This window comes from Engystomops pustulosus, chromosome 11 (assembly GCF_040894005.1).
Source record: "Engystomops pustulosus chromosome 11, aEngPut4.maternal, whole genome shotgun sequence".
NCBI lineage: Eukaryota > Metazoa > Chordata > Amphibia > Anura > Leptodactylidae > Engystomops > Engystomops pustulosus.
Genome location: NC_092421.1, coordinates 42,152,044 through 42,172,017, shown reverse-complemented (window position 1 = coordinate 42,172,017; position 19,974 = coordinate 42,152,044). Strand labels below are relative to the sequence as shown.

At 45.0% G+C, this 19,974-nt stretch overlaps 1 long non-coding RNA gene across 2 annotated transcripts in view; it reads left to right on the top strand.

Annotated features, from left to right (window-relative positions):
* The window catches only part of LOC140106410 (uncharacterized), a 273,463-nt gene that overhangs the window by 122,059 nt on the left and 131,430 nt on the right, over nucleotides 1-19,974 (top strand). The window lies entirely within an intron of this gene.

Below are 19,974 nucleotides of genomic sequence, written 5' to 3'. Positions count from 1 at the left end.
CGATATGGAGCAAATTTACAAGAAAATTGCAAAGGTTAAGAATACGTAGGGAAAGTCCAAAACAGCACATCAAAGAAATAGCAGTGGTGGGTGCAGGCACTCAAAACCAGGCTTTAGGTCCTCCAGAGGTAGGTAATTGAAAATAGGCAGCACTCCAAGGTATTCAGTGAAAAAGTGGTGTTCTTTGTTCCATGTTAGAGTACATTAAAATACATAAGCAGCGGCGTTTCGGCTCCAGGGAGCCTTTTTCAAGCCAAGTGAAGACAGTGGAGCTCATATATATACCAAACAGAGTGATCACTTGATCAAGTAGCCCCGCCCCCTAATTTGCATATACCGTCTAAATTTACAAACATGATAGGCATTAAATATTCACAAAATCATCAATAAATATATACATAGTGAAAGTGCATGTGCTGTGGTACAGTACATACCATTGATTTTACAAATATCATCAAGATTGTGAATTATAAAGTGCTAAGTGCAGTGTTACAATCAAAAACAATGACAAAAGATTTCGGGATCTCACCATCCCATCCACGCGCTGCAGAGGGAAAAAAAAACAGCCTGTGAGCGCGCCGAAAGGAGGCCAAAGGAGGTGTAATGTGCATGACCGGAAATGCTGCTATACCGTTGTCTAGGAGACCAACGTCACTAATGCTCTGCTGTCACTCATATTCCTAGAACCAGTCGGTGTAATGCAAAGTGGTACATTGTAAATTATATGCGTGTGTCACGCTGAATAGATCAGGGTCAATGGCACAAAAAGAGGGCATATATAGTTATATAGAGTCGGCACTTTTAGTGTCCGAGGGGCCAATAATGGCCAATGAAAGAGGAGGTGACGGGTCAGGTCCCTGTGTATTCAGGAGACAGAACCCACGGGCATCTAATCCACCCTGCAGCAACCAATTAGCTTGTCAGGGGATACGGATACGGTGCCACTACTCCCCATGTTAACCCTACACAGGAAAGTCACTCCCTTGGCACATAATATGACCACTGGGTACATTAACTGATTCCATGGGTACCTTGATTTATTAAGGGAAATTGTACAAGAGTAGACAACAAGGTGAAGCAACAAATCCAAAAAAGGCAAAAAACGAAAAAGTAGCAAAATTTAAAGTAGATGGCAGCATATGGTGGTGTCGGATGGTGAGGAGACTCCCGGTATTGGCTTCAATACATTCATATATTCATGTCATCTGGAAAAATAAAAGAAAGACATTTTAGTAAAATTACTCGAGTGTCGTAAAAATATTTAGACATTCATTAGAGGTGTTATCACTTTGCGTCAACACATCCTATAGGATATCATAAAGGTCTCCAGGCTAGAACATTTCAAATACCGGTCAACTTAAAATCAACATTGAGACCTTTTGGTCTAAGGGTGTCAAGGACATATATCCATTCTAACTCCTTCTTTTTCAAAATGCGTTCTCTGTCCCCTCCTCTACGCAATGGGGGTACATAATCGATCAATTGGAATCGTAAGTCCTTTTCTGTGTGGCCTGCCTCAATAAAGTGTTTCGGCATGGGTAAATCTCTCCTACCGCTACGTATTGTGTAGCGGTGTTGGTTGAATCTAGTTTTAAATTCGAGAGTAGTCTCTCCAATATAGATGAACCCACAAGGGCAGCTCAGTTTATAGATCACATAGCAGCTATCGCAGTTAAGGTAGTGTTTTATTTTATACTCAACATCATTGTGAAGGAACATCGCACCTTTATCCATTTGTTTGCAGTTGATACAACTGCGACAAGGATAAGAACCCTTGTTTAGTTGACCCATAATCCCTGTTTGTCTGGTTTTTCGCATGGACCCCACGTCCGATTTGACTATCCGATCTTTTAACGAGTGTGACTTTCTATAGGAAAAAAGGGGAGGATTCTGGAATTCGGGGATATGGACTGGACCCCCCGATAGTTTAGACCAATGTTTGCGAACAATATTAGAGATTGCAATACTTTGTTCACTATATGTGGATACGAAAGGGAGTCTTTTTAGGTTAGGCTCTTTGGTCACAGGGGATAACAGTTGAGACCTATCTATTAGATTGGTTTTGTCAAGGTTTTTCTTTATAATGTTGTGAGGGTAACCACGTTGTGCAAATTTTTGCGCCATAGTATGCAAGTTATCGTTTGCTTTTTGTGGATTACTGGTAATTCGTTTCACCCTCAGGAGTTGGCTGTAAGGCAAGGTTCTTACCATTGTTCGTGGGTGATGACTTTCATATCTTAATAAGGTGTTCCTGTCGGTGGGTTTTACATATAGGTCAGTGTGAAGTGACCCTTCCCTATGTACAGCAAGCACGTCCAAAAATTGGATCTCACTTCTGGAGTGTACCAGTGTAAATTTTATGGAGTCATCAATGGTATTCAAATATGAGTGGAACTCAAACAGTTCCTGTTCGGTACCCGTCCATAGGAGGAAGACGTCATCTATGTACCTCCACCACCGCAGGCAATGCCTGAAGTGGGTGGAGGCATAGATGGTGTCCTCCTCCAGGACCCTCATAGCAATATTGGCGTATGTTGGTGCCATATTGGCACCCATTGCAACCCCCATTAGTTGCAAAAAGAATTCATCTCCAAATAAGAAATAATTATTTTTAAGAACTAATTCCAAAAGTTCACCTATGAACCTTTGTGTTCTAGGTGTGTGTCCTTCAGTACGTAATTTACATCTAACTGCATTTATCCCCCTTTGGTGATCAATGGACGTGTATAGGGATACAACGTCAAAAGACGCCAGCCATATGTCGCATGGGATGTTTGTCCCTACTTCATTAAGTTTGTTTATGAAGTCGGTTGTGTCCTGGATATAAGATTGCCCTGAAACAGAGATATTACGTAAAGTTTTATCCAAAAAAATTGTTATATTGGAAAATATAGAGCCACTACCCGATACAATCGGCCTACCCGGCGGGGATATGAGGCTTTTATGTATCTTGGGCAATATGTACAGTACAGGTGTAATTGGATGTTTGATAACTAAAAATCTGTACATGTCCCTGTCAATGACATCATCAGATATTGCCTCGTCCAATATACATTTAATTTTCCTAGCCAGGGAAAATTTAGGGTCAGATGATATCTTACAGTAGACCTTAGTATCTGCTAGTTGTCTGCGGATCTCCGCAACATATGAGCTGGTATCCATGACGACAACCGCCCCACCTTTGTCGGCGGGCTTGATGGTAAGGTCGCCGTCATGGGCCAGCTCATTTAATGCAGCTATTTCAGCTTTGGTGATATTCGGACGAGATAAATCACAATCTGTTGTAGTGGTACGTAATTCATGTAACTCATGTTTCACTGCAGCCGTGAATGCGTGCAAACACGTCTGGAGTGAAAGTACTCATATTGCGCAATTGTAATTGCTTAAAAGATAATTCAGTATCACCAGTAACACCGCTTTTAGTACAGACAATCTGTAGCAAAATAATGTTTAAGCTTAATATTACGGAAAAAATGTTGCAAATCAACTTCAATTTGAAACCAATTAGGTTAAGAATAGAGATGAGCGAACACACTCGTCCGAGCTTGATGCTCGTTCGAGCATTAGCGTACTCGAAACTGCTTGATGCTCGGACGAGTATTTCGCCAGCTCAAGAAAATGGCATCTCCCGCCGTTGTGATTTTTGGCGGCCAGAAACCGAGCCAATCACAAGCCAGGAGACTCTGCACTCCACCCAGCATGACGTGGTACCCTTACACGTCGATAGCAGTGGTTGGCTGGCCTGAACAGGTGACTCTGGAATAGACTAGCCCCTGCCCGCGCTGCTCGGATCATTCTCAGTCTGGATGCCGTTAGGGAGAGAGCTGCTGCTGGTCAGGGAAAGCGTTTGGGTGTTCTATTAGAATAGTGTTAGGCAGGAGTGATTCTACAAGAACCCAACAGCCCTTCTTAGGGCTACAATAACGTTATATATATTTTTTTTTTATTTGCTTGTGGCTGGGCTTGCTGACACTAGTAGTGCAGCTAGTACCATATTGTGAGGAATTTGCAGGGAGACTTGCGACCGTTGTGTTTAGCTCTTAGTGACACACATATCCACCTCCAACACCGAAGTGGGACAATTTATTAGGGGTTTGATTTGAATTAGGCACAGTCTGCTGATTTATTTTTTTTTTACGTTTATTTACTTTTATAACTCAAAGTCATCAGGCACAGCACAAAATCCAGTTGTGTCCTGTCAGTGTAGGTTAGAAACTAGCAATATCAATAGGATAGCACCATTTTGTTTAAAAAAAAAAAAAAAAAAAAAAAAAAAAAAATTTACAGTTTACACTTTAATTTGGAAAATGTTTAACCCGAGGGCTAGGGGTAGAGGACGAGGGCGTGGACGTGGGCGTCCAACTACTGCAGGGGTCAGAGGCCGTGGTCCTGGGCGGGGTGAGACACCCCCTGCTGATGAGGGAGCAGGGGAACGCCGCAGAGCTACACTCCCTAGGTTCATCATGTTTCAAATTACTGGGACTCGTGGTAGAGCACTGTTGAGGCCAGAACAGTGCGAAGAGGTGATGTCGTGGATTGCAGACAATGCTTCTAGCCATTTGTCCACCAGTCAGTCTTCCACGCAGTCCACCCATGTCACCGAAATCAGCACTCCTCCAGCTCCTCCACCTCAGCCTCCTTCCCCCCAGTCTGCCCCCTCCCAGCAAAATTTGGCATTTGAACCGGCATACTCTGAGGAACTGTTTTCTGGACCCTTCCCACTGTCACAAACCACTTGTCCGGTTGCTGCTGAGCTATTTTCCGATGCCCAGGTTTTCCACCGGTTGCAGTCTGTGGGTAATGATGACATTATTGACGTAGTGGAAGAAGTGGTGGACGATGAGTACACATGGTTGTCAGACAGTGGTGAAGTTGTTGTCAGGGCAGCAAGTCCGAGGGGGGAGCATACTGAGGAATCAGAGGATGATGAGGTGACAGACCCAAGCTGGGTTGAAAGGCGGGTGAACACAGTGCTTCTGAGATGGAGGCGAGTCCTATACCAGAACAGGTTGGAAGAGGCAGTGGTGGGGCCAGACGGAGAGGCAGGGCCAGAGCTGGTGCATCAGCGCCAAATGTTTCCCGTAGTCTAGCTCCCGTGGCAAGGGCTAGATTTTCAAAAGTCTGGAGGTTCTTTAAAGAAACACCGGATGACCGACAGACTGTGGTGTGCAACCTGTGCCAAACCAGGATCAGCAGGGGTTCCACCACTGCTAGCTTAACTACCACCAGTATGCGCAGGCATATGAATGCTAAACACCCCACTCAATGGCACCAAGCCCGTTCACCTCCGGCCGGGCACACCACTGCTCCTTCCCCTGTGTCATCTGCTAGTCAGCCCCCTGCCCAGGACCCCGGCCCAAACACCTCCCGTGCGAAAACCCCATCTTCGCCTCCACGATCCTCCACAGCATCCACCAGCGTTCAGCTCTCCATACCCCAGACGCTGGAGCGCAAAAGGAAGTAAAGTGCAACCCACCCACACGCCCAAGCCCTCAACGTCCACATCTCAAAACTGCTTAGCCTGGAGATGCTGCCCTATAGGCTGGTAGAGACCGAGGCCTTTCGAAACCTCATGGCGGCGGCCACCCCTCGGTATTCGGTCCCCAGCCGCCACTACTTTTCCCAATGTGCCGTCCTAGCCCTGCACCAGCACGTGTCAGACAACTTCATCCGTGCCCTGACCAACGCCGTTTCTGACAAGGTCCACCTGACCACGGACACGTGGATGAGTGCTGCCGCGCAGGGCCAATATATATCACTAACGGCACATTGGGTTAACTTGGTGGAGGCTGGGACTGAGTCTGACCCTGGGGCTGGTCATATACTGCCGACGCCGAGGATTGCGGGGCCTACCTCGGTCCAGGTCTCAAAGGCCTACTATGCCTCTGCCTCCTCCCACCCCTCCTCCACCTCCTCCGAATTACCATCCGTGGGCATGGCGCCATCAGTCGGTAGCTCTAGTCACAGCAGCAGTGCCGTCGCTAAGCGACAGCAGGCGGTGCTCAAACTGCTGAGCCTAGGCGATAAAGGGAACACCGCACAAGAGCTATTACAGGGCATCACGGCGCAGACTGATCTGTGGCTGGCACCGCTGAACCTGAACCTGAAGCCAGGCATGGTTGTGTGTAACAACGGCCGTAAACTGGTGGCGGCTCTGCAACTCGGCAGACTGACGCATGTGCCATGTCTGGCCCATGTGTTAAATCTCATAGTTCAGCGTTTTCCTCAAGACATACCCCCAATCTGTCTGATTTGCTCACGAAGGTGCGCCGCATCTATGCGCATTTCAGGAAGTCCAGCACAGATGCTGCCACTCACCGACTGTTGTGCGATGTGCCCATGAGGTGGAATTCAACATTAACCATGTTATCCAGAATTTACCAGCAGCGCAGAGCGATTGTAGACTGCCAGATGTCAACTTCCACCAGAACTGGTAGTCAGGTCAGTCAGGTCAGTCAGCTTCCTCAAGTCTACAATGAGGAGTGGACATGGATGTCTGATATCTGTCAGGTGCTGAGTAACTTTGAGGAGTCAACACAGATGGTCAGTGGCGATGCCGCCATCATCAGCCTCACCATCCCGCTGCTTGGCCTGTTGAAAAACTCTCTGGTCAGCATGAAGTCGGAAGCTTTGCGCTCGTCACAAGAGACTGGGGAAGAAGATTCCCTTGTTGATAGCCAAAGCACCCTCAGGTCTGTTTCTCAGCGCATATCGGAGGAGGTGGAGGAGGATGAGGAGGAAGAGGAAGAGAATGTTGGCGAGATAGAAGAGGGGACCATTGTTCAGTCCTTCACTGTTCAGCGTGTATGGGCAGAAGAAGAGGAGTTGGAGGAGGAGGAAATGGACAGTCAGGCCAGTGAGGAGAGTGAATTCTTGCGGACTCAAGCGCATATGGCAGATTTCATGCTAGGCTGCCTATCCCGTAACCCTCGCGTTCAAAGAATTTATTCCAGCACCGATTACTGGGTATTCACTCTCCTGGATCCCTTGGAGAGGAAAGGAGTGTGAGAATGCACAAGCTGAAACAGTATTTCCCTTCTGACAGCGCTAGCGGCAGAGGGCGTACTTGTGCAGAACAAGTAGCGAGGGAGAGTAGGTGAGCAGGCAGCTTGTCCAGCACTGGCTGGGGTATGCTTTACAAGGCCTTTGCCAGTTTTATGTAACCCCAGCAAGACACTGTCACCTGTCCCCAGTCTCGGCAGAGTAGGGCTGATATTTGCAGAAAGATGGTGAGGGAGTACGTAGCTCACCATACCATCGTCCTAAATGATCACACAGCTCCCTACAACTACTGGGTTTCAAAGCTGGACATGTGGCACGAACTGGCGCTGTACGCCTTGGAGGTTCTTGCCTGCCCTGCCGCTAGCGAGTTGTCCGAGCGGGTTTTCAGTGCAGCTGGTGGCATCATCACCGATAAGTGTACACGCCTGTCGACTGACCGCGCTGACAGGCTGACGCTTATCAAGATGAATAAAGCCTGGATTTCTCAGGATTTCCATTCTCCAGCAGGTGAAAGAAGCTCAACCTGAATAATTTATGCACTCCTCCTCCTCATTGTCCTCCTTCTCCTCCTTTTTGTACACTAAAGCAGAGGCAACTGGCTATTTTTTGCCAGGGCCAACTGGCTCTAGCTATAGTACTCTATGTATTTAATTTTTCTGGAGGACCACCTACCTGCTCCTCTGGTTTGAAAACTTTTTTGGACTGCCACATACAGGCACTATCCAAATTAAATTGTCTCCATAGCAGCCTCCACACGTCATCGAAATAGCTGCCTCCAAAAGTCGTCCATATAGCTGCCTCCATACATTGTCCCCTTATCAAATGAGCTGTGTCAGGCAGAATTTTGGGTTGTTTTCATGGCTTCCACATCAAACTTGTTAACTTTGTCACCACCCTGCTGTGTAATCCACAAAATATACTGGCAAACTTTTATCATTTACCGATATTATTTCAGCGCTTCTTGCGCATCTGTTTACATTCCCCTCACCCGCCATAACCCAAACTTATAAGAACACTACTACACTTGATCTTATACAATAGGTTCTTAGAAGTGCTGTTTGGGGAGTAGCCGAGAGACAGGGGCTTGGATTGTCGAAAGCTCGTCTGGCAGCGGAGCGCCAGCTCCATCCCAAGATCCAACTAACATAGTTTTAACTGCAGCACCTTTAATCTACTACTAGTTCACTGCCTCCATACATCGTCCCCTTATCAAACGAGCTGTGTCAGGCAGAATTTTCAGGTGTTTCACCAGATACATAGTGGAACTCGGCCCATCTGTCGCCGCCATGCTGGAGACCTGAAGTTGCAATCATAGCAGCGCAATATGAATGCCCCATACTGTCGCTCTTAATCATGGAAGTCGTCTCCATGGCTGACTCAACATGTCGTCCCCTTATCAAAAGAGCTGTGTCATGCTCATTTTTCGGGTGTTTCACCAGGTACGTTATGGAACTTGGACACTATGTCGCCACCATGATGTGTTATCGACTAAATATAACGTCAACCTTTTGTTCACATAGGAAATCATTTCAGCGCTTCTTGCTCACCTCCTTTGGTGAAGCCTGAGTCCATTTAGGGTATGTCGCCATGACACTCTCTAGCCTGCCACTGCTGCCGCTGCCTCTGCATGCCGTCCACTATAGTGTCAGGGTCAATTATTGCATGTTTTAGATGCTATCTAGCCTCATTCGGTCACTCTGTCATGGCCATGCTGTTGCCCATAATTTTGGCATAATGGTACGATTAAGCAGCCTCAGAGGCATCCATGCATGCTGCCTCTGCTGTTTCCTGTCCATTTCCGTGGTGTTTCCATCCTTTTCTGAGGTTCCCAGGTGTTTGGCCAAGCTTCCCTGTGCAGAGCCTTGGTCCCCTTGAAAAATGCTCGAGTCTCCCATTGACTTCAATGGGGCTTGTTATTCGAGACGAGCACTCGAGCATCGGGAAAAGTTTGTCTCGAATAACGAGTACCCGAGTATTTTAGTGCTCGCTAATCTCTATTCATGACACATAGTTCGTCTGGCTCAACTTCATTACCATTTCAATGGGATAAACAGTTGCCTGTTGTTTAGTGAAACAATAGCTGGTAGTACCTGTAGTCTATGAAAACTCCAGTTGAAAGAAAGTGCTAGATGCCCCTGGAAGCTGTAAATTTCATGCGTTGCTATCAGTCATCTGAGGAACCACCTGGAAGTTACTAGAAGCCAAACATGAAGCACCAATGGAAATCTACCAAGTAACTAGATGATACTTTCTAGAACATATATATCTATCCCACCCACTAAAACTGCCCTGCTTGCTGGGCATTTCTCCATGTAGCATAGGGCCTTGCCTTGCAGCAACCATTTGCACAAATTACACATGACTGCTGTACCCCATATTCCCATATTTTGCATTGCCTGCTGCAGCCTGCCCCCCTTTATTTACTTAAACAGGACTAGTGACACTCCATGCCTGCTTTAACTCAAAGAAGCAGTCCTATATGTCTTTAGTTTCTGCATTTTTAATATCTGTGGTTAATTAAAGATCAGTAGATACTCTCCGATACCCAAAATGTATTGTGACCACCTGCAAACGACCTTATATTCCTTCCTTCTTTAATTCTTTTCAACTAATTAACTCTTTATTGCACTTGAGATGCTTATATGGAAAGTCATTAATGTTAGAATCCGTGTGGTAAGCAATCCTTTTCTCTATCTGCATGTCAGCTTGAAAACTGTCACCAATTCAATGTAATGTAATGTAAAACAGTTTATTGGAAAATCCTACTGCTGTTTTGCAGTTTAGTAACTGAAGCTTTAAATTAAAAAAAAAAGGACATGTAAAAGAAAGTGTTATTTCACCTTTATGCTGGATAAAAACTGTAAAAAATGTATTATGCCAGAGCCACTTAGTAGATACAGGATACCAAAGGGAATGTGTAGACTGGCATTTAAAATGTCAGTCTTAATATGTTCCACCTATTGTGTTATGCAGTGGATCTATAAATGAAAAATAAATGAATTAAAATTTAACTTTTATAACCACTCTTGGCTTTGCTCTAAAAACTGCATAAGAAAAGTGCCACAAAATGACAATTCAGGCTGCCTTAAGAAATGTATACAGGGTGTAACAAAAAGGTTTGGATGGTGTAATATCTGTCAGGATTCGGGATGCATGGATCCTCTGGACCACCGCAGGAGGTGGTACTAGCTGACACCTGGGACAGTAATTTAAGTGGCACCTGATCGTCACCAGAGCCCTCCACGAAGTGGAATGGTCTTGCTGCGGCAGGGTATCACCAGGTCGTTCCACAGGTGCGACTAGCCCGCGGTGGCAGCCGTGGTCAAGGAACCTTGGTGGAAGACAGAATCGTGGTCAAATCCAGGCACAGGGTCAGGGCAGGCGGCAGAGATACCACGTCAAAGTCCAATCCAGGGTCAGCAGCGGCAGGTCCAGTCAGATGGGAACGGGAACACAGGCACACAGGACTCAGGAGAAGGAACTCATGCGAGCAGGCACGCAGGATACACGGGGACACACAGGAACGCAGGAGATACAGGAATGCAGGAATATTGCTGGGGAGCTTTTTCTAAGGCTGTGAGGCACAAAGATCCGGCAAGGGTCAATGGAAGGAACTATAATTTATCTGCAAAGGTAGGCCAGTGGCAGTTATCATCGCACTGGTCCTTTAAATCTTTGCGATCCGGTGCACACACGTCCCGTCTCCTAGGGGAGCCGCAGAGACCTCCGCTGGAGCCAGGAGAGGTAAGTTTTGCTATGTAGGGGCTCCGGGGGCACACTAAGGTACATGGGTACCTGTGACAGTATTCCCCCTTCAGCCTCCCCCTCTTCTTAGACTGGAGGAACCTGGGAAGTAGAGTACGATCCAAGATGATGTCCTCGGGCTCCCAGATCAATCTCTCCTCTGGCCCGAACCCCTTCAAGTCAATGAGAAAGTACTGTCTCCCTCTAACCGACTTCATGTCCAGGACCTCCTTGACTTCATAGACATTGGTGGAATCAACCACAGGAGTAGAAGGAGCTATTTGTTGGGAGGAACAATTCAAGGTGACCAATTTCAGCAGGGAGATGTGAAAAGAATTTGGGATGTGCACGGTGGGAAGAAGGCGCAGCTTATATGCCACTGGATTAATGCGCTGCAACACCTCGGACGATCACAGGAAAAGTGTTCCCAGTTTGTAACTAGGGATTTTCAACTAACATACCTGGTGGACAGCCACACTTTATCTCCAGGAGAAAAGATGGGAGGAGACCTGTGTTTCTTACCAGCCTGAGTTTTGGTGCAGGCGGACGCCCGAAGCAGACACTGACAAGTCTGTTCTCAGTTGGATTTAAGGTCTTCTACCAATTTTCCACAGCAGGAACATCAGCAGACACGGAGAGAGGTAGGGTTGGACGTGGATGTCTCCCATACACAACAAAGAAAGTGGTGGCACCAGCAGACACAGAGTCGAGGGAGTTGTAGGAGAACTCTGCCTATAGGAGCTATGTGGACCAGTCGTCCTGTCTGGCGAAGAAAAAATGACGGAGATAACAGCCTAGAATTTGATTAACCCTCTCGACTTGTCCATTAGACTGAGGGTGATATGCTGAAGAAAAGTCCAATTTCACCTGGGGTTGGCTGCACAGAGAATGCCAGAACTGGGAAACACATTGGACCCCACGGTCAGATACAATACTCAGGGGGAGACCATAAGGCCGGAAGATATAAGTGAAGAATAGGCTGGCAAGGTGAGGAGCAGACTGCAGACCTTGAAGCGGGACAAAATGGGACATTTTGGAGAACCGGTCGGTTACCACCCAGATGACGGTATTCCTAGAGGAACAGGGAAGGTCCCTGACAAAGTCCATGGCCACGTGAGTCCACGGGCAGCTGAGTATCGGCAACGGCATCAGGAGATCAGCAGGTTTGAGGCATGATGACTTATTACGAGCACAGGAGGTGCAGGAACCCACAAAATACAGTATGTCCTGGACCAGATCTGGCCACCAATAGTAGCAGGAGATGAGGGCTAGAGAGCACTGCACCCCAGGATGCCCACCCACAAGAAGTCCAAAATCTTCTTCCGAAGGTCAGGTCGGACATAAGTCTTGACAGATGGGAGCTGCCGGAGGTCTGCTGGAATGGCCACAACCAGCTATTCCGGAGGGATGATATGTCGAGGAGCCAGTTTCCCCAATAATTTCAGAGGCACAACAGAGAGCATCTGCCTTGAAATTCCCTCAGGTGCCTAAGAACTTGCTGTACGTGGACTTGAGACTCCAGATCAGCTGAGAACACCAAGATGTCATCAAAGTAGACTACAACACTGGTGTATGGTCTCTGAAGTTATCTTTACCAAATTGATGAAATACTGCATGCGCATTGCACAATCCAAAGGGCAAGACCAGGTACTCAAAGTGCCCATCTCTGGTGTTTAAGGCAGTCTTCCAGTCCTCACCCACTCGGATGCGGATAAGATTATATGCCCTTGAAGGTCCAATTTAGAGAAGACCTTAGCACCACAGAGGAGGTCAATAAGTTCTGTGATCAAGGGCGGATACTGCTTCTTCACCATTACTTTATTGAGCCCCCTATAATCAATGCAGGGGTGGAGAGATCCATCTTTCTTGGCCACAAAGAAGAAACCAGCACCAGCAGGAGAAGATGATTTGCGGATGAACCCCTTCGGCAGATTCTCCTTAATATAGGCTGACATGGCAGCAGTTTCAGGCACGGACAGCGGGTAAACTCGACCTCATGGAGATGTGCCCGGCAGCAGTTTTATAGGGCTATCGTATGGACGATGCGGTGGTAAGGTCTTCGATTGCTTTTCAGAGAAGACATCAGCATAGTCCAGATAAGTGGCGGGAAGACCCTTCAGAGACATGAGAGACGAGAAGGAGGCCATAGTAGAGACTGGGTGGAAAGCCATAAGACAATGAGATTGGCATTCTGGACCCCAGCGAAGAACCTCCCCAGTCAGGGAGTTGAAGACAGGTGCATGTTGCTGCAACGGTCGTCCTAATAGGACGGAGAATGTAGAACGGGGAAGTACATAGAAGGACAGTCTCTCCTTATGCAAGGCCCCAAATTGCAAACACAGTGGTTCAGTGGGATACTGAACTGGGACATAGAGAATCTCGCCACTGACTGAAGAGATGACCAGGGGTTTCTTGAGGTGGATAACTGAGATGTGATGCTGCGCGACCAAGGCAGCATCCAGAAAGTCTTCTGCAGACCCGGAGTTTAAGAAGGCACACGCTTGAAGCTGGCTGCCGGTGCCAACACTAAGGAGCACGGGAATGACCCGACGCGGTGAAGCTTCTCCCAAGAACCCTAGGTGCTGGCGTTTCCCGAACTTTGGGGACGAATAGGACACAACCCAATGAAGTGCTCCGGACTGGCGCAATACAGGCAGAGGTTACCCTGTCGTTCTCTGGAACACTCTTGTGAGAAAAGTCTTGCTCCATCCACCTACAAAGGCTCTTCTGCAGACAGCACAGCTGGAGACCAGAGCGGCCTTAGGAAAACAGGAGCCAGGCTCTGGGTTACAAAGCCCCTGCACAGCTTGGGATCCCCATCATATTTGTCGGGCATAAAAAGCCGTAGCCTAGGTTCATTGGCAGAAGTCGCAGGAGCAGTCTCAGTAATCTGTTGCTGATGTGGAGTGGCTAGCAGCTGTTGCAACATGTTAGTGGTGCGCGGCAATCTAACGTGATTGCTGGACAACGATGGTGGCAAGATCGGGCCGGTCGGGAAGCAGAACCTCGGTGGGATCCATGGCCAGATCTTACTGTCAGGATTCGGGATGCGTGGATCCTATGGACCACCGCGAGAGGTGGTACTAGCCGACACCTGGGACCGGAATCTAAGTGGAACCTGGTCTTCAACAGAGCCCGTCGCAAAGCGGGATAGTCTTCTGCGGCAGGGTACCACCAGGTCGTTCCACAGGTGTGACTAGCCCTCGGAGGCAGCCGAGGCCGAGGTACCTTAGCGGAACACAGAATCGTGGTCAGGTCAAAGCGCAGGGTCAGGGCAGGGAGCAAAGATGCAATATTAAAGTTCAGGGTCAGCAAAGAGAGGTCCAGTCAGATAGGAATTGGAACACCGGCACATGTGACACAGGAACACAGAATACACGGGAACACAGGAATATTGCTGGGGAGCTTTTACGAAGGCTGTGTGGCACAAAGATCCGGCAAGGGTCACAGGAAGGGACAGGAATTTATCTGGGAAGGCGGCAGGTCAGTGCTAATCATCGGGAGCCACAGAAATTGCCGCTGGAGTCAGGAGAAGTGAGTTCTGCTGTGTAGGGGCTCTGAAGGCACCCGGGATATAGGTCGCAGGATCACCCATGACAATATCTCACAAAATAAACATTGGATCAAAAAAACTAAAGATATATGTGTAAAATATTTTACACATCATCCCTGCAATGATACCAAACATTGTCTTCTACCCCCACTCCCTCACGTTGAGGCAAGGGGGTAACTTTAAAATTTTAAATGGAACCACCATTTTTTATTGCAGACTCGGATTTCCCAGGAAAAAATACATTGATTTGACCTAGCTTGTTGGATTTTGGTGACAGGTGGTGCTGTAATCACTGAAAATTAAAATGGGTAAATAAATTTTCAAAAAATGGGTACCATATATACTCGAGTATAAGCCGAGTTTTTAAGCAAAATTTTTGTGCTGAAAATTCCCCACTTGGCTTATACTCGGGTATATAAAAAAAATATAAACTCAATACTCACGATTCCTATGGCCTGGGCAGCTCCGCTTCCATCTTCATGTCCGCGGCGGGTCCGCGGCAGCTCTATCTGCAGCGCCTCAGAGGTGCGCTAGGACCGCAACGTCTCTGTACGCACAGCCCGGCTGGCACACAACTGTGACGTCAGCAACTGTGATGTCACAGTTATGTGCTGACCGGGCCGTGCGTACAGAGACTTCACAGTCCTAGCACCGGCCTGAAGGAGAAGAGGCGCTGCAGATGGAGCGGCTGTGGACATGAAGATGGAAGTGGAGCTGCCCGGGACGTTGGAATGGTGAATACTGAGTTTATTATTTTTAAGGGCTGGCAGGCTGTATACAACTGTGGGCTGGCAGGCTGTATACAACTGTGGGCTGGCAGGCTGTATACAACTGTGGGCTGGCAGGCTGTATACTACAGGGGGCTGGCAGGCTGTATACAATGGGGGACTGGCAGGCTGTATACTGGGGGAGGCTGTGAACAATGAATTTCCCACCCTCGGCTTATACTCGAGTCAATAGGTTTTTCCAGTTTTTTTGTGTTACAATTAGGGGTCTCGGCTTATACTCGGGTCGACTTATACTCGAGTATATACAATATATCTCAAGAAATACACATTGGATCAAATAACAAAAAATATATAACACATATTTCTTAAGAATCTATCCAATAACACTAAAGTTGATCCTGAATTTTCTTCCCTGGGGGAGAGGTGAGGGGGGGATGTGAATTTTTTTATGTAGAAACTAAATTCTGTGTAAGAAGAATGTAGTGGACAAAGTTTAATATTAAAAAATATAGCCCTGGACATTCAAAGGTCCTAAAATGGCTCTTACATCAGTATTGAGAGCAGGAACAGATGTATGAGGATTTCTTAGGTGAAGGTCGTTCTCAGTATAAAATTTGGTGGGTGGTCTGTGTTTCCATGGGCCCCCTAGAAGGCTGAAGTCTACTCCCCTCTGAAAATGGAGATTTTTCTTGTTGCTTACAAAGTTTTCAAATATTAAATGCTTTACAGTGTTTCAATATGGTAACATTAGATTAGCTTTAGGAATAATATTGCATATATCTGTTTTGAGAATTGGATCTTATTTTGTATTTATTGAAATATCCCCTTTTTTCAATGTTTTTGCGCACACATTTCGATTTTTGGCAATTACAGCACCATCTATTTCCAAAATCGAAAATCAATATGATTTTTTTTCCTAGGTAATGCAAACCTGCAATAACATATGTTGTATCCCATTAAAATTTTATCATTGTCCCATGCCGCGCCCCCAAGGCTGTGGGCAGAGGAGCTAAGTTTTTAAAAAATATTTAAATTTTTTTTTTAATTTTTTTTCGATGCAATGATTATTTCGCAAGATTTTCTACCATCCTGATCTTTTTGTTACACTCAGTGTTTGTATGTATATTGTAAGGGGATTAGGTAGCGGGGTAGTCGCCTCCTGGGGAAGAGGGGCACTTTTGCGAGACACCGCAATAACATTTGGTGCAGCTGGCCGCAACCAGTTTTATTTTTCATTAAAATTAAAGGCAGCAAAGCAAAGTATAAACACAATAAAGTCCTAGGCCAGTGGTGCCGAACCTATGGCACTGGTGCCAGAGGCGGCACTCGGAGCCCTCTCTGTGGGCACCCAGGCCATCACCCCAGAATGAAATTCACCAGACAGGACTCAAAGAATCTTCCTGAAGAACCTTCCTACAATGATAAGCAAATTTGCTCTCCTCCTTTCAACTGCATTGGTGTCTTTAGGAGGCTGAACGATTTAAAGTTGTCAAAGAACAAGGAGAAAAAATTACTGCTAAAATTGCTGTGCTGGCACTTTGCAATAAATAAGTCGCTTTTGGTTGAAGTTTGGGCACTCAGCTTCTAAAAGGTTCGCCATCACTGTCCTAGGCCGTCTGCCCACTAACTGAACATAAGTTCTCCATTCCTACTAGAGTCTGTGCCTACTGCACAGCCTCCCAAACAATACACAGCAGCAAACTCATGGATGTATTCCCCAGATGCAGAGAGAGCACAGCTGTAGGTTGATAACATGGACAGCTCAAAACCCGAACTGTGCGGTTAGAGTGGGGCCTCTAGAACAACCATAACAAACTCATCCTGGTTGCTTTTTTAGTAACAGGCAAAATGATGTACCTTGGGCAAACATACACCCCATCTACCTCTTCTCCAGTCACTCTGTCACTATATATATATATATATATATCTAAAATACAGGGTGTGTAAAATGGACAGCATGTATGGTAAATGTCACTGCAGAGGCTCTGAATACTTATGGCCATATGATATTTCAGTTTTTCTTGTTTAGTTAGCAAAAGTATCTACATTTCAGGGTTTTTTTTTCTCTCAAGATGGAGTGCAGAGTGTACATTTAATGAGCAAAAAAGGAACTTTTTTGATCTTACCAATTGGCTGCAATGAAACAGAGCAAAAATCTATAGGGGTCTGAATACTTTCCATTAGTATATGAGCAAAAAGTTATTCTTTTCAGTAATTCAATTCAAAAAGAGAAACTCATATAGCATATAGAGTGATTTACAAACCATGTTTATGTTAATGTTGGTGATTATAGCATACAGCCAAGGAAAACCAAAAAATCATTATCTCAAAATATGGGAATGTTATATAAGACCAACTGTAAGAAAATTGTTGGACAAATAAAAAAAAAAAAGTACAGTAAATGTATGCAATAGTTGGTTGAGGCTCTTTTTTGCGAGGTGGCATGGCAGAGATCAGCTGATGGCACTGAAAAGATTTTTTGGACGCCTAGTTTGTTTTGATAGCACCTATCAATCCAGCACAGAATTGATGCTTTTCTACTTGTGACCTCGAATAAAGATTCTAAATTTTCAACAATAGGGGATACCAACCCCCAAAATGGTAACACTGAAAAAAGCATCTCGTCCCGCAAAAAAAATGCCATCATATGGCCCCAATAACGAAAAAACAAGAATTTTATAGCCAGCAAAATGGGCCAATGAGGAAACTAAAATCCTGACAGCTGCAGGTCCCTCCTTCCCTTCCCATAAAGCAAGTAATGGCAACATGTGGGGGGTCTCTGTAACCGGGAGAAATTGCATAACAAATTGTAAAATGGGTTTGCTCTTTTTATCTTTTGGAAGTGTGTAAATTTTAGGGCTAAATGAACGTATAACTGACAAAATTTGACCATTCTAAATTTCACCTTCATATTGATTCAATTACTATGAAGATCTCAAGGGGTTAGCAATCTTCCTAAAAGCTGTTTCTGATAGTTTGAGGGGTGCAGATTTGAAAATGGGTTTGTTATATAGGGTAGTTTTAATGCTAAATATGTAAAATTCCATTCAAAACAGTATTTATCCCCAAAATAGTTAATTCTGAAAATACTGAAAATCAATGATCTATTTGTAAGCCGCGTGATCTCAAAATAAATTATCCAGACATTTCAAAAATTATGAAAATGTAAAGTAGACATATGGGAAATGTTATTCAGCTACCTATTTAGGTGGTAAATCTATCTGTCTGAAAACGCGATGATTTTGAAAATGGCTAATTTTTTAAAAAAATCATCATTTTTTTTCTTTTTTTTTGTAAATAAATGCTAAACTTATCAGCCATAGTTTTCCACTAAAATTAAGTAAAACATGTGGAGAAAAAAAACAATCTCAGAATCGCTTTGATAAGTAACTGATTTCAAAAGTTATAACCATATAAAGAGATGCAAGTCAGAATCCAAAAAATGGGACTGAGCCTTAAGCTACAAAATGGCTGAGCCCTTAAGGGGTTAATCTACATACTTTCATTATTTACAGTTGGTTTTATATATAATATTCCAATTTTTTTTAGATAATTACTTTTGGCTTTTCCTTGGCTCTAAGCCATAATCATCAACATTAAATGGGTTGTCTGAGGGTATTAAAACAACCTGTGGGTTAAACATATACTTACCTCCACGGTCCCTCTCAGCATACAGCGCTGTGATCTCTCTGGTACCTGCCCCATGTAAACAAACGGGCATGGAAGTCGCGCTGCATTCAGCTTTGGTCTGGCCACGCCCACCCGTCCCTTCCTTCCTTCCGGCAGGAAGCTGGAAGGAAGCTGAGTGCACTTTTTGCAATGAACTGTGCCTTTAAAATAACACATACATAAATTACATAGAAACAACATATTGCTTTCCACCTTTTTTAGCTGGGGTCCTGGGTTAAAGTCCCATCCAGGTTAACATCTGCAAAGAGTTTGTATCTTCTCTGTTTGTGTGGGCTTCCTCTGGGTCCTCTGGTTTCCTCCCACACTCAAAACGACACTGGTAGGTTGACTAGATTGTGAGCCCCATGGGGACAGGGACCGTTTGACAAGCTCTGTGTAGCACTGCATAATCTGTAGACGCTATATAAATTAAAATATTAAATAGAATTTCATATGTTCAACAATAATGCCTGTATCATAACAAACCATAAAAACTATTAATATATATTTATTTATATGTATTTCTTAAAATATTCCTACTGCTGCTTAGCAAGGCTCTGTATATTGGTGCTAAGTCAACAGTACAGTTGGAAATAGCAGTTGGTACAAAATCATTAACAATCTGGAGCTTGGATTTAATTAGATGGTCCATTCGTGTGTGAAAGGATTTTAAGAATCAGTTCAGGAAAAGTTTAGAAAAACAAGGTCAAGCATGGAAGCGAAGGCATTCACTTTAAAAGCAGTCATGAAATAAAACACTGTAAATAAGAGTGTGACATAATTGAAAAGATTAGGGATATAGAAGAAAATTTTATAAAAAATAAATTGGTGAGTATGCTTCTTTTGCTTGTCTTATTATAACAGATATAGTAGCCGCAGCAGACACTTTCTATCCAATTAAAGCTGTCACAAGCTGCTAAACCGCAAGATAAGAAGTAACTCTGTAGCATAACCTACATCTGTTTTGTGGTTTTAAACTTTTGTCATAATATTAAGCATGTACTGCTTGTTAATCTCTAAAATGGCTCTTAAGCACTAGAGAACCTCTCGAAAACAATTATTCCTTATAGTTATGGCACATTATACAGTGATACATTGCTCTTGATACATTACTCTTGTTTTATCTTTTAAAACATTTATTTATTTATTTTAATTGTTAGGTTGTCTACACGCCTATTGGAACACATAGCTCTGTTCCCTTTGTGGAAACCAGTCCTGTTTCTGACTTGTAATAGTTTGAGGGGACCTGTTACAGATTTTTTTTTTTTTGACGGGGGC